Source organism: Globicephala melas, chromosome 9, assembly GCF_963455315.2.
Source record: "Globicephala melas chromosome 9, mGloMel1.2, whole genome shotgun sequence".
In the NCBI taxonomy this organism is placed as follows: domain Eukaryota; kingdom Metazoa; phylum Chordata; class Mammalia; order Artiodactyla; family Delphinidae; genus Globicephala; species Globicephala melas.
This window is the reverse complement of record NC_083322.1, coordinates 87,445,041-87,457,594: the sequence shown is the minus strand read 5'-3', so window position 1 is coordinate 87,457,594 and position 12,554 is coordinate 87,445,041. Positions and strand designations below refer to the sequence as shown.

Sequence of the window (12,554 nt, the reverse complement as noted above, 5' to 3'; positions counted from 1 at the left end):
TTCCACAAATAAACGTTTTGTGCTTATGTCTTTAATATATGCTTGCTTGCTTGCTTATTTATTTATTTATTTATTGCTGCATTGGGTCTTAGTTGCTGCGTGCGGGCTTCTCTAGCTGTGGTGAGCGGGGGCTACTCTTTGTTGCGGTGAGCAGGCTTCTCATTGTGGTGACTTACCTTGTTGCGAAGCACAGGCTCTAGGTGCGCGGGCTTCAATAGTTGTGGCACATGGGCTCAGTAGTTGTGGCTGATGGTCTCTAGAGCGCAGGCTCAGTAGTTGTGGCACATGGGCTAGTTGCTCTGTGGCATGTGGGATCTTCCCGGACCAGGGATCGAACCGTGTCCCCTGCATTAACAGGTGGAATTTTCTTTTCTTCTTTTTTTTGCGGTACGCGGGCCTCTCACCGCCGTGGCCTCTCCCGTTGCGGAGCACAGGCTCTGGACGTGCAGGCTCAGTGGCCATGGCTCACGGGCCCAGCTGCTCCGCGGCATGTGGGATCTTCCCAGGCCTGGGCACGAACCTGTGTCCCCTGCATCGGCAGGCGGACTCTCAACCACTGCACCACCAGGGAAGCCCCCAATATTTGCTTTTTAATTAGAAAAATTAATATAGATTTTCTTTTTATGTGATCTGCATTGTTTATTTTAAAGCTGTGATTGATTTTTGATAGTTGGATGATTAGTTTATAGTTGTATTTAGAAACTGAGCATTACTGCAGTTATTTGGTTTATTAGTTGGTAGAAGTTAGTAATCAGTGGTGATTTGGGGAATTATTTATTTATTTATTTTTTAAAGTATAATTTCCATTTTATTGTCTTTCCAGGGGACAGTATTTCTTTAGTCTTTAAGAACTTAGCTCCTTAGCTTTGGTGGAGGTCGTGGGACAGCATCAGCAGGTCTAAATCGGGGTGGAGGTGTTCGGTCCTTCCGGGCTTCCCGAGAACGATGCTTGACTACCTTGCTGTGAATGGCCCAACTCACGCAGTAATGCACTTTCACATACAGCTTGGGAAGCACATAGGCGTCAAAAACACTCGCTTCGGAAATGTCCCTGACGGCTGCGGCCTCTACGGTGTTCCGAATGACGAACTTCTTAATGGCCTTATCCTTGGGCATGCAACGGGTATAGTTGGTACAGCGAATAGGCTGCACATGGCCGCGGCCCTTTTTGGCACGACCATTGTTCCTTATTTTCTTGGTCATCTTGGAAGCGAGGAGGCGGAAGAGTGGGAATTATTTTTATTTGCCTTGCTTTATTAGAAGTTTAATAATCATCTAGTTAGTAAGTAATGTTATTTAACTTAATAAAAATAAGTTTATACTTTTTAAGAAAACAAACTGTAGAACTGTGTGATAGAAAAAATTGGGAAAAATCTCTGTTTATCAGTATGGGTTATATTTCCATGATTATTGTAATGCTGTGTAAATGCTGTAGATCTTGTTGGTATTTTTATCAGCTATACACACAGCATTGCATCAGAAAGTTTGATACCTGACACAAAAGTGTAGCACCTTTGTGAAGTTTTCCAACAACTCAGTACTATATATTGTTGATGGATATGTGTATATTCTCTCTCTGTTTCTCTGTCTCTTATAAAACTTTATGAAAATGGACTGGCAGGGTTACATCAGAAAGTTACTGCTGATTGGAAGTAGCAGAAGAAATTGGGACTTGAGTTTGTTTTAAAGGGTTAATTTAGCTATTTTTTGTAATATTAGCAGTTGTTAATTCTGAAAAGCCGTAATGAATCTTTGTTAACAATACTTTTTGTTCTTTTCTGTATCTTTTGAATTAAAATAGACACAACTGAACATAAATAATCCTGAGCAGAGCAGCTAGTGATTACAAAATGTTAATTATTTGTGACTTCAAGTTAAAAAATTTAACAATATATACATTTTGCATTTTGTCCATATATACAAACTAAATGTCATTATTTATTACTTGATAAAGTAAACATTTTAGGTATTATTTAATCTATACTCATCTTTCTGATGTAAACTTAATGCATCACAATTCATATAGTTACATATTTGTAGGCCTTTTGGTGGTTTCTTATTTTTTATTTTATAAACGTCCCTTCGGCAGATACCTTTTGTGCAGTTAGTTCTGAGAGGAGGAAGAGTTAATTTTTGGTAAATAAGAGTCTATTGAGTCTAAAGGTAAGAGCAATGCTATAGTTTCTATTATTTATTTTTAGATTGTCTTTATTTTTATCGGGTTTTTCTTTTTTAATTGAACTTTGGGAGTTCCCCGGCGGTCCAGTGGTTAAGACTTTGCCTTCCAATGTGGGGGGGGGGCAGGGCAGGGGGTTGTGAGTTCAATCCCTGGTCGGGTAGCTGGGATCCTACCTGCGTCATGGCCAAAAAAACCCCCAAAAAACATTAAAAAAAAGCAGCAATATTGTAACAAAAATTCAATAAAAGACTTTAAGAAGTCTTTAAAAATTCAATAGAAGACTTTTTTTTAATCTTTACAAAAATAAAATTGCAGTTTAGTTGATGTACAATGTTCTGTTAATTTCTGCTGTCCAACAAAGTTATTCAGTTATATATGTATACATCCTTTTTATTTGTTTATTTAAAATTTATTTTTATTTATTTATTTATTTATTTATTTTTGGCTGTGTTGGGTCTTTGTTGCTGTGTGTGGGCTTCTCATTGCGGTAGCATCTCTTGTTGCAGAGCATGGGCTCTAGGCGCCCAGGCTTCAGGAGTCGTGGCTTGCAGGCGCAGTAGTTGTGGCTCACAGGCTCTGGAGCACAGGCTCAGTAGTTGTGGCGCATGGGCTTAGTTGCTCTGTGGCACGTGGGATCTTCCCAGACCAGGGCTCGAACGCGTGTCCCCTGCATTGGCAGGCGGATTCTTAACCACTGCACCACCAGGGAAGCCCTATACATCCTTTTTAAAATATTCTTTTCTTTTACAGTTGATCATAGGATGTTGAATGTAATTCTCTGTGTTATAAGTAGGTCCTTGTTTATCCATTCTGTACATAAAAGCTTACATTTAGATTGTCTTTAAAAAGAGCAAACTAATGTACAGTTCTGTTGATAGTATGTATGTACTTCCCCTTCCTCCTCCCTGGCAACTTTTGGCTTCATGTTTGATTTAGTTTTGTTAGGTGGATAAACGTAGGTGGCTGTGAAGAACATACTTTTCCCATGTAATGATGTATTGTGTAGGAATACGTGTGCTTCTTAGTACTTTAAAATACCATCTTTCATCACTTGCCCTTGTTTCATTTTCTCATTCACGGTGGCCCTGGACTCTTGGCTGCCTGTGGCCTTGTGCTGCTGTTTTCCCTACTCTTCATTTGGCTGGTTTCTTGTTCTTCCTTAAGCCATCGGCTTTGATGTTGTGCCTCAGAGAATTTTTTCATGACCATCCCATCTACAGTGCCTCCTCGGTTGTGTTCTCTTGGAGCAGTGTGTCTTTTCTTCTTTAGTGCTTACAGGAAGTTTCCATTGCCTTTTGTGCTTTTTGCTCATCTCCCTACTAGACTTTAGCTCTGTGAGATCAGGGGCCTTGTGTGCTCTATTCAAACATTCTGAAAATTCAGGGCCTACATCAGTGCTTAGAATGTTATGTGCCTTTTAAATAGTTGTTGAACTCTAAATTTAAAGACTTAAGTTTTACATGTCAGAACTCATTTAACTTTCTTCTGTTCGTTCTGTAGTAATGAATTTTTCTCTCAAAAGCTAGAGTATGCTTTCTGGATCAAGATTTTGTTTTCTTGGATTGGAAGAATCAATATTGTGAAAATGACTATACTACCCAAAGCAATCTATAGATTCAGTACAATCCCTATCAAACTACCAATGGCATTCTTCACAGAATTAGAACAAAAAATTTTACAATTCGTATGGAAACACAAAAGACCCCGAATAGCCAAAGCAATCTTGAGAAAGAAAAACGGAGTTGGAGGAATCAAGCTCCCTGACTTCAAACTATACCATAAAGCGACAGTAATCAGGACAGTGTGGTACTGGCACAAAAACAGAAAGATAGATCAATGGTACAGGATAGAATGCCCAGAGATAAACCCACACACATATGGGCACTTAATTTATGACAAAGGAGGCAAGAACGTACGATGGAGAAAAGGCAGCCTCTTTAGTAAGTGGTGCTGGGAAAACTGGACAGCTACATGTAAAAGAATGAAATTGGAACACTACCCAACACCATACACAAAAATAAACTCCAAATGGATTAAAGACTTAAATGTAAGACCAGATAGTTTAAAACTCTTAGAGGAAAACATAGGAAGAACACTCTTTGACATAAACCACAGCAAGATCTTTTGTGACCCACCTCCTAGAGTAATGGAAATAAAAACAAAAATAAACAAATGGGACTTAATTAAACTTAAAAGCTTTTGCACAGCAAAGGAAACAGTAAACAAGACAAAAAGACAACCCTCAGAATGGGAGAAAATATTTGCAAATAAAACAACAGACAAAGGATTCATCTCCAAAATATACGAAAATATATGGAGCTCAATATCAAAACAAACAATCCAGTTAAAAAATGGGCAGAAGACCTAGACATTTCACCAAGACATACAGATGGCCAAGAGGCACATGAAAAGATGCTCAACATCACTAATTATTAGAGAAATGCAAATCAAAACTACAATGAGGTTATCACCTCATGCTGTTCAGAATGGCCATCATCAAAAAATCTAGAAACAAGAAATACTGGAAAGGGTATGGTGAAAAGGGAACCCCTCCTGCACTGTTGGTGGGAATGTAAATTGAACAACTATGGAGAAACAGTATGGAGGTTCCTTAAAAAACTAAAAATAGAACTACCATAAGACTCAGGAATCCCACTACTGGGCATATACCCTGAGAAAACCATAATTCAGAAAGAGACATGTAGCACAGTGTTCACTGCAGCACTATTTACAATAGCCAGGACATGGAAGCAACCTAAGTGTCCATCGACAGACGAATGGATAAAGAAGATGTGTCACATATATACGATGGAACATTACTCAGCCATAAAAAGAAATGAAATTGAGTTAACTTGTAGTGAGGTGGATGGACCTAGAGTCTGTCATACAGAGTGAAGTCAGAAAGAGAAAAACAAATACTGTATGTTAATGCGTATATATGGAATCTAAAAAAAAAATTGTCATGATGTACTTAGTGGCAGGGAGGAATAAAGAAGTACACATAGAAAATGGACTTGAGGACATGGGGTGGGAGGGCGAAGCTGGGGCGAAGTAAGAGTAGCATTGACATATATATACTACTGAATGTAAAATAGTTGGCTGGTGGGAAGCAGCAGCATAGCACAGGGCTGGGTGCTTTGTGATGACCTGGAAGGGTGGGCTAGGGAGGATGGGAGGGAGGCTTAAGAGGGAGGGTATATGGGAACATGTGTATGCATATGGCTGATTCTCTTTGTTGTGCAACGGAAACTAACAAAGTATTGTGAAGCAGTTATACTCCAGTGAAGATGTATTTAAAAAAAAGGTTTTGGGGCTTCCCTGGTGGCGCAGTGGTTGAGAGTCTGCCTGCCGATGCAGGGGACACGGGTTCGTGCCCCGGTCCGGGAAGATCCCACATGCCGCGGAGCGGCTGGGCCCGTGAGCCATGGCCTGCGCGTCCGGAGCCTGTGCTCCACAACGGGAGAGGCCACAACAGTGAGAGGCCCGCGTACCGCAAACAAAACAAAACAAAACAAAATTAAGTGCAAAAAAAAAGGTTTTGTTTTTATGGATTATTCTTTATATTTAACTTTTTGACACATCTGAAATTTATTGTGTAATATCATGTGAAGTATGATCCAAAGTAATTGTGTAATATCCATTTGCCTTAAACTACATTTATTGTGCATTTCTTATTGTTATTTGTGGTTACTAAGGATTTAAAGTGTAAATCTGTAGAGATACTGTTTTAGTCCATTGATTAACGTCTTTTCTTTTGAAACCAGAAAAATCTAGTTTTGGGGGTTTTTTTGTTAATGCATGAAGTTTTGCTATTTTTTTAGCTTTTCAAATCTATTTGTATTTTAAGAAGAGATTTCTTGTAAGGTGAGTGAATAAATTAGATGACTAACAGGCGGTATGACATGGTGAAATATATAAAGATTCAGGCAGTGTGGGAGTAAAGAAAACTTTGGAGGGGGTGGTTGAAACTGGGAAGCAGCCCGTTCTGTGATCAGTATCATGTAAGCTCATATCTGAGCTTGGGGCCCTGTGTCATCCTTTGTTGTTGTTGCTGTTAATACCTTTTACTGCTGGACTGCAGGTTAATTTAAAGCTCCCCACTCCTCACACCCAATCCCCTATATGATCCCAGCCCATTTTGTATGATGTTGTGGTTTATGACTGGAATGAGCCAGGGGTAGATAGAGTCATTTGTGTGGCTCCTTTGGAAAGTCAGGCAATCTGTATTTCTGGTATCTTCTAGAAGAAACTTGTATGTTTGAGAGTTCCTTAAATTCGCTCATTCAAATTTAGTGCCTCTGTCTTCCATTCATTCAGCAAGTATTGGGCACCTAGTATAAATGGGCATTGCTGAACACCAGGGATACAGTAATGAACAAGCAGATGTGGGCCTCTTCCTCTAGCATTTTGTAATCTAGTGGGGGAGTCAGATATATAACAGACAGTTATACATGTCAGAATGAATGCAGAGTGATGGGAGAAGCATCAGGTGTGATGGGAAAAACTTTACCCGGATTTGGCAGGGAAAAGGAACATTTCTTGAAGGTCAGGATGCTGGGGAGAGATGAAAAATCAGGAGACTGTGGCAGTGGTTGACAAACTTTTTCTGTGAAGTACCAGATAGTACTTTTGGTTTTTCTGGCCACATCTCTGTTGCAACTACTTAACCGTGTGATTGTAGTGCAAAAGCAGCCATGGACAGTAAATAAATGAATGAGTGTGGTGGTGTTGGAATCAGACTTTATTTATGGACACTGAAGTTTGCATTACATATAATTTTCAGGTGTCATGAAATATTATTCTTTTGATTTTTTTTTTTCCTCCTGCAACCATTTAAAAATATAAAAACCATTTTTAGCTTACATATAAGAAAAGCAGGTGGTGGGCTGTAGTTTCCTGAGTCCTAGGATATGGTGCTAAAAATCCCATTATCAACTCTTCATAAAAATGAAGCTGTTGTGTAATAGACCTGTAGTCAGTGCATGTATTATGCTTTTAGTAAGACACACATTTGTAGGTAGGGTTGAAAATTATAGTATTTCTGCACCTCTAGCTGTTCTTTTGAAATATTCCCGTAATTCTGGAAGGTGAAAGTAAAGGATGTTGGGGATTATGAGGGTGTACACGCAGAGGGGCTTGCCTGGTGCAATTAATAGTAAACTTGGAGGGCTCAAATTCTAGTCGTGATCTTGTCAATCATTGGCTCTTCAGTGTTGGGCAGATCATTGCACTTTTCTGTGCCTCGTTTGTGAAAGAGAGAAAATAAACAACATAGATACTGCTCAGTATTACTGCAAATAATAGTATACTTCAAAGCACCATGCAGTGTCAACATTAATATCTTAAAATTACACAGCCATTTCTGGCATCTTCACATATAACATTTAGATGTAAGATGGCATTATGATTGATTACTTTGTGTCACCAAGATGTGTTCTTGAAGAATTCAGGCATCATGCAGATGTTCAGGTATTGTTCTAGGTATGGGGATACACAATAAACAGAAATTGTTCTGTTCTTGTGGGTTATAAATAAATAGATATATCATACCAGTCATAAGTGCTTTATTGAAAATAAAGGCAAGGGGATAGGTAGGGAGTGTGGGGATGGTGGATGAGGAGGGAACTGGGAGAAAACCTCTAGAAATGAGGTGTGAACCAAGACCTTGAAAATTTGGGGAGTGGAGGAGCTTTCAAGGAGAACATACAGTGCAAAGATCCTGAGGTAAGAAAGGGTTTAGTGTACTTGAAAACAGAATAAAGGCCAGCACGCATATATGAGACCAAGTGATGTAAGGAGGTAGGGGACAGATTTATAGGACCTAGTAGACCATGGAGTTGAGTTTGGATTTTATTCTGAGAAAGATTAAAAGGCTCTTGGAAGATTTTGAGCAAAGGATTGAAATAACCAAAGTCCATTTAAAAGTGATAAATCTTTTCTCCTTCCTCCTCGACAATTATGACCTAAAGCCATTATGTGATGCATAACAAGGTGGGTACTCACAGTGTGAGGAGGGGGTGTGGGGAGCTGTTGGCCCCGAGCAGCTTATTTGGACCCAGGTGGGATGAGAAGGGTGGCCTGGGACAGAGTGTCCATGTTGTGAGGGCCTGGAAGAGTCAGAGCCCAAGCAGGGTGGAGAGGGGATCTCTTTGACCTGGTGGCCTGGTGCGGGATGCTGCAGCTCAGTCAGTTAGGTGAGTGTGCCAAGGGGGGAGCAGACTGCATGGGGAGTCGCCCGTTGTCTCCACCATGTGTAGGGGGTGGTGCAGGTGGAGTGTGAGGATTGAGCCATAGTAATCTGTCAGGCTCAATTTTCTGATCTTGATCATTTTCTTGTAGTTATCTAGACCATCCTTGTTTTTAGCATTTGAAGATGATGGAACATCATGTTGGCAGCTAACTCTCAGGTGGTTTGGGGAAAACAAACATTTCTTTGTACTGCACTTTACTGTAATTCTGTTGTTTCAAAACTGAGAAAAAGAAAACCCAACAATGTCCCTCTGGCCACTGTATGGGGAATGGACTGTAGAGTGGCAGGAGTGAAAGTATGAAGACCAGGGAGGAGGCTGCTGCAGTCTGGTCTGGGCGGGTTGTGATGATGGAGTGGGCAGGTGGTCTTAGTGGAGGAGGTGAGAATTGTCAGATTGCAGGTTTATTCTGAAGGTGGAGCTGACTGGATTTGCTGATGAGGTATGAGATAAGAGTCAAGATAGTTTCTTAGTTTTTTTAAGGCTTGAGGAAGTAGGGAAAGATGATGCCATTAAATAATGTATGAATTCATTTAAAAAATACTAGGGTTTGTGAAAAGAACTGGTTTCTTGTCTTAGCTCACCCATTGAGATGGTGTGTGAACTTAACTTCTGCCTTGACATTTGTGGGTAGCATGGTATAGAATGTTTACCGTGGGCCCAGTAGGCTACTTTAGCCATGGGAGGTCTTGATTTCAACAAGGCATATGATCTTCTCTCATGAAACTTTGCTGAAGAGCTAGATGTGGTTTATATAATAGAACACCTGTTCTCCAAAATTAGTAATTAATGAATTAAGTACTAACTTCCAAAGAGCTTGTTAGTGGTGAGGTGAAATACTTTGGAACTATTTTGTTAAATATTTTTATCATTGACTTGGATGAAGACCTAGATTACCTGATTATTAAATTAGTATACGTAGGGATCTTGAGAGCTGCCCTTTTGGAGAGGATACAGTTGGGATTCATAAAAGTCTTGCTTGAATGAAACCACCACCGAGTAATTATTACTGATGAATACCTTCAGTTAACTTCCTGAGGTACCTACTTCAGTGTACATGGTAGCCTTTACAATAGGCATAATGGGATTACAGGATATTAAATGGTAATAGATGGGAAAACTCAAGGCACGATGCCTGATCCACACACCTGTTAAACGTCAGTAACATTCCTCCCCAGTCCAAGGGGGTGTAACAGCCTTGCTTTTCATACTGTACATTCATTAGTTTTTCGGTTACGAATCATTTAGTCAGAGTGCTTTTAAGGAAAGACAGTTTGAATCCTTTCAAAAATTTGTTTCTATTGTGCATACTTGAGTTGGCTTTCTTGAGAAAAGCTTTCTTAGGTGAAATTTTCAGCCAGTTAGCTTGGCTCCACTATGGAAAGGTGTGAGTGAAGTGATGTGTCCTCAAATCACTACTGTAGTGTAAAGATATAGATATATAATACTACGCATAATATAGAGGTATTTTCACCACTTGGAAATTAATGTACTATTATTCTATTTTGTTCTTCTTAAAATATTCACTCTAAAGGCAAGAAACACTGTTCCCCTCCGTTGTATTAGTATGTAGCATCTTGTACACTTTGGTGCTCAGTAAGTTACATAGTAAGTAAATGAGAAGAAGGACTTCATTGTTCTTAACATTCTGAACAGTGCCAGTAATGTTTTGTTTGCCTCAAAGATCAGCCCTTTCAAAAAGTAATAGTCTGCCTGCAATGTCTCAAATATGAGATATGGGCAGTTCTGCCTTGTGGTTTGAAGTTGAGAATAGGAGGAAGTCCTTTGCTGCCTGCAGTTTCTAATGTTTTGCTGGTAATGCAGACTTGAACAGTTGTCACTGCCTGCGCTCACAGAGGCTTCACCTTCGTTTGTTTTTGAATTTTATTAAGGAAGTTTTAGTGTATACTTTTCTCTAGTGTTTCTCTAGTGTTTTCCCTGGCATAAAATTTCAATCTTTGTGTAAATGTACATTCTTACTATTTCTTTTCATAGGTCTTTTTGACTGAGTTTTTTTCTCCAGCTGCATCCATGCTATGCGCCAGGGTCTCCGAAGGCGTTGAGAGGAGACCACGGAGCTGGGGAAAGCATTCCTGGCTGAGGTGGAGATATGTGACTAACAAGTGAGATATCTGTACAAACTTTAGAAAAATTGAGGTGAACATCACAAAACATTAAAGTAACCATTTTAAGGTGAACCGTGGCAGTTGGTACATTCACAGTGTTGTGCAGCCACCAGTTCTTTCTAGTTCCCAAACGTCTCATCAACCTCAAGAGAAATCCTGTATGCATTAAGCAGGTGCTCCCACCCCTCACCCGCCGCCGCCCAACCCATGGCTGCCGCTCGTCTGCATTTTGTCTCTCTGGGTCTACCTATTCTGGATGTTTTATATGGTAGAATCATAAAATATGCGACCATCTGTGTCTGGCTGCTTTCACGTTGCTTAATGTTTCTGAGCGTTGTCCCATTGTAGCATGAATCAGTACTTTATTCCTTTTTATTACTAAATAATATTCCATTATTTGTATATGCCAGAGTTTATCCATTCATCCATTGATGTATATTTGGGTTGTTTCCACCTTTTGGCTGTTATGAATAGTGCTGCTATGAACATATGTATATGTATTTGAGTACCAGTTTTCACTTCTTTGGGTTATATACCTAAGAGTGGAACTGCTGGGGTCCTGTTGTGATTCTGTGTTTAATTTTTTGAGGAATCACAAACTTTTCCCCAGAGGCTGTGCCATTTGGTATTCCTCCCAGCAATGTGTGAGGGTTTTCTCTACACATTTACCAACACTTGTTGGTTTCCTTTTCCTTTTTCTTTCTTTCTTTTAATTTATAGCCATCTTTGTGGGTATGAAGTGATACCTCATTGTGGTTTTTATTTGCAGTCTCTTAATGATTAATGATGTTGAGCATCTTTTCATGTGCTTGTTGATCACTTGTACTTCTTGGGAGAAATGTCTCTTCAAGTCCTTTACCCAGTTTTTAACTGGATTGTCTTTTGGTGGTTGTGTTTGTTATATATTCTAGGTATCAGACCCTTATCACATATGAGGTTTGTTAATATTTTCTCTTCTGTATGTTGTCTTCCACTTTTTTGATAATTTCCTTTGATGCAGAAAAGTTTTAAATTTTGATAAAGTCCAGTTGATCTATTTTTCCTTTCTGGAACATGCTTTTGTTTTTATAATCTCAGAATCTGTTGCCAGAATCAAGGTCCTGAGTGTCTACCCTGCCCCCCCCCACCACGTTTTCTTCTATGAGTTTTATGGTTTTAATTCTTATATTTAGGTTGTTGATCCATTTTGTGTTAATTTATGTTTATGGTGTAAGGTTGGAGTCCAGCTTAAGTTTTTTTGGAATGTGTATATCCAGTTGCCCAGGTACCATTTATTGAAGAGACTTCTTTCTCCATTGAATGGGCTTGGGTGCAAACTTTTACTTCTGTGTGTATGTGTATAGGCTTATCTAGAATTTACTTCCAACTAGGAGCTGTATGTTAGAAGGTTTTGGGGAGGGACACAGTCTCATTTTGGGTGATAAATGGGGATTTCTCACTTGAAAGTAAAATTAGCTTTAGGGACTTCCCTACTTCCCTGGTGGCGCAGTGCTTAAGATTCCGCCTGCCGGGGCTTCCCTGGTGGCACAGTGGTTGAGAGTCCGCCTGCCGATGCAGGGGACACGGGTTTGTGCCCCTGTCCGGGAGGATCCCACATGTCGCGGAGCAGCTAGGCCCGTGAGCCATGGCCGCCGAGCCTGCGCGTCTGGAGCCTGTGCTCAGCAACGGGAGAGGCCACAACAGTGAGAGGCCCTCGTACCGCAAAAAAAAAAAAAGAATCCGACTGCCAATGCAGGGGACACGTGTTCAATCCCTGGTCTGGGAAGATCCCACATGATGCGGAGCAACTAAGCCTGTGTGCCACAACTACTGAGCCTGCGCTCTAGAGCCCATGCTCTGCAACAAGAGAAGCCACCACAATGAGAAGCCCGCACACCGCAACGAAGAGTAGCCCCCGCTCCCCGCAACTAGAGAAAGCCCGTGTGCAGCAACGAAGACCCAACACAGCCAAAAATATAAATAAATAAATAAATTAATTAAAAAATTAGCTTTAACTATAAC

The 12,554-nt window shown here is 40.2% G+C and overlaps 1 protein-coding gene and 1 pseudogene across 6 annotated transcripts in view; one reads left to right on the top strand and one right to left on the bottom strand.

Annotated features, from left to right (window-relative positions):
• The window catches only part of SRPK2 (SRSF protein kinase 2), a 224,586-nt gene that overhangs the window by 42,188 nt on the left and 169,844 nt on the right, over positions 1 to 12,554 (top strand). The window lies entirely within an intron of this gene.
• Positions 853 to 1,203, bottom strand: LOC115840892 (small ribosomal subunit protein eS26 pseudogene; annotated as a pseudogene).